The sequence below is a fragment of the Paramisgurnus dabryanus genome, chromosome 9 (genome assembly GCF_030506205.2).
Source record: "Paramisgurnus dabryanus chromosome 9, PD_genome_1.1, whole genome shotgun sequence".
Lineage (NCBI taxonomy): Eukaryota > Metazoa > Chordata > Actinopteri > Cypriniformes > Cobitidae > Paramisgurnus > Paramisgurnus dabryanus.
In genome coordinates, this window is record NC_133345.1 from 14,682,358 (window position 1) to 14,684,857 (window position 2,500).

Genomic DNA, 2,500 nt, shown 5'->3' on the forward strand with positions numbered 1-2,500 from the left:
TGCCACTCTCTCCACCTCCACAACCCAGCTGCTTAGGCGTGTTGTCCCATATGGTCTAGCGGTTAGGATTCCTGGTTTTCACCCAGGCGGCCCGGGTTCGACTCCCGGTATGGGAAGCCGCTGCCTTTTGCATCTCTTCAAGATTGAAATACTTCACTGCTTTGTGGGGTTGATGTGTTGAGTAAAGTGGGTGAAAAAATTCCTCGCCTCTTCCAATATTTGCCTTTTTTGAGCTCACGCAAATTATAAAGTGGAGGAAACTGATTCATGACAAATTACTGTATTCCCTCATTGGTTACCTCCCCTGTACGAAGAGGGAAAAAATCTTAATGACTCAGTGGTGCTAAAGTGGACATTCACGCGGTGACCTACTGATCTATGTGATTGAGAAGTGAGGTCAAAGGGATTGGCTGGCTCACACTCAGGTTGCCCACAGCACCCATTCTCCAAAAGGTTACGTCTCTCTAGTACAGCGCAACAAACCTTGTGTGACTTCATAACTGCAAGAAACGACCACTGATCCCGACGTGATTTGAACACGCAACCTTCTGATCTGGAGTCAGACGCGCTACTGTTGCGCCACGAGATCTAACGCACGCCATTTGGCACCTGTTCTGGCTGTGTAGACCCAGGCTGATTGGATCATCCCAACAAACAGTTTACAGCAGACGACTCCTAAGACGCACGTTGTCCCTTTTGTACACGTTTCATGCTTACACATGCAGAGAAATATAGAAATTCTTTCTGGATTTCTTCAAAAATTGGGGGGCTTGCGACTCCACTCTTTTATTATGGGAAAAGTGGTGGACTACTGCAGATGGAACAGTGGAAGGAAATTGATTTCTGACACATCACTGTATATTCTCAATTTTTTCCTTAGCGACGCAAAGAGGGAAGGAACAATCTTTAACGCCAAACAGTGCTAATGTGGACAAACATGGGGTGACACATAGATCTGTCTGATTGAGCAGTGCAGCCAGAACAACTGGCTTGCCGACACTCGGGTGGCCCAGGATAACTGCTCACCAAAATCTCAAGTCACAAAAGGACAACGTTCTAAAAGCAAAATGCCAGTAAGGCCTGAAATTGCCACTCTCTCCACCTCCACAACCCAGCTGCTTAGGCGTGTTGTCTAGGGCTGGGACAACGCGTCGACGTAATCGACGACGTCGACGCAAAAAATACGTCGACGCAAAATATGCGCGTCGATTCGTCAGACCCAAAAAGGCGGCGCAGTAGTAGCAACGCAATTGGCTTCAGTCCACGCCGGTTTCACACAGCAAGGGTGAGCAGTGCCTGCGGCCGCGCGGCGCGTGGTTTTAACAGCGCCAATGTTCACAAGCATGCACCCCGCCGCATGAGCAGCGCGAGCTCGCGGCTCGAAACGGATATAAACGGAGGTCGGAGCCAGCTGCAAATACTTGGGCGGCTCTGTAGCAACAGTGCTGCAATCGTTTCTGCGTGGTTCTGCTGCGCTGCTCACGCTCAATTAAAGTGAAAGTGCTTTGTTTATGGTCTAAATGCTCGTGGATTTACGCGAAAAAGTGTCATTTTACCGTAAAATCATGAATGTGATGCCAAGTGTGTTTTAAACAGTCATTTGAGCAATTTAACAGAAAGCAATGAAATATGTCACTGTTGCCAGAAGACTGCGCTTTCATTCACTCTCTGTCCAGCAGTAAATGAGTCCTCATCTATCTTAATAAACTTAAGAGAAAGAGATTTAATAATATATGTGCTTCTTAAAATAATTGTGTTTATATCTGTCATTAAATGGACAGAAAAACAATGTGTATTAAACAAATCTAGTTATAAAAATTACACAGACCATAAAAAGGCACATTGAAGAGGTTTTGCTCATAAATGCATGTAAAATAAAGTAATTTGAACTTAAGATTTTTATACGGTTACTTAACTGCACAGTATGTACAGTACAAATGCTTTTTTGAATGCTACCTCTGTCTAAGAATGCATTATTTTGCACTTGTATAGTCTTTTTTTATTTTAAATTTTAAGAGCAATAAAGATATATTGAAATGTTTACATTCAGATATGTAAATCAACATGTATAACATGCTATTAGTTAATTAATGGGGAGATAATCGAGAATCGAATCGAATCGAAGTCGAATCGGACTGACAAAATGAATCGTTAGATTAATCGATGCATCGAAAAAATAATCGCTAGATTAATCGTTAAAAAAATAATCGTTTATCCCAGCCCTAGTGTTGTCCCATATGGTCTAGCGGTTAGGATTCCTGGTTTTCACCCAGGCGGCCCGGGTTTGACTCCCGGTATGGGAAGCCGCTGCCTTTTGCATCTTTTCAAGATTGAAATACTTCACTGCTTTGTGGGGTTGATGTGTTGAGTAAAGTGGGTGAAAAAATTCCTCGCCTCTTCCAATATTTGCCTTTTTTGAGCTCACGCAAATTATAAAGTGGAGGAAACTGATTCATGACAAATTACTGTATTTCCTCATTGGTTACCTCCCCTGTAAGAA

General features: G+C 43.4%; 3 non-coding genes across 3 annotated transcripts; 2 read left to right on the top strand and 1 right to left on the bottom strand.

Moving 5' to 3' along the window:
* The first annotated feature begins 44 nt into the window (after positions 1–44).
* Positions 45–116, top strand: trnae-uuc (transfer RNA glutamic acid (anticodon UUC)). The gene has a single exon. It is a non-coding gene; the product is annotated as a tRNA-Glu (tRNA).
* A 401-nt stretch (positions 117–517) lies between these two features.
* trnaw-cca (transfer RNA tryptophan (anticodon CCA)) lies at positions 518–589 on the bottom strand. Its single transcript has one exon. It is a non-coding gene; the product is annotated as a tRNA-Trp (tRNA).
* Positions 590–2,231: 1,642 nt separating this feature from the next.
* On the top strand, positions 2,232–2,303 carry trnae-uuc (transfer RNA glutamic acid (anticodon UUC)). The gene has a single exon. It is a non-coding gene; the product is annotated as a tRNA-Glu (tRNA).
* The last annotated feature ends 197 nt before the right edge of the window (positions 2,304–2,500 follow it).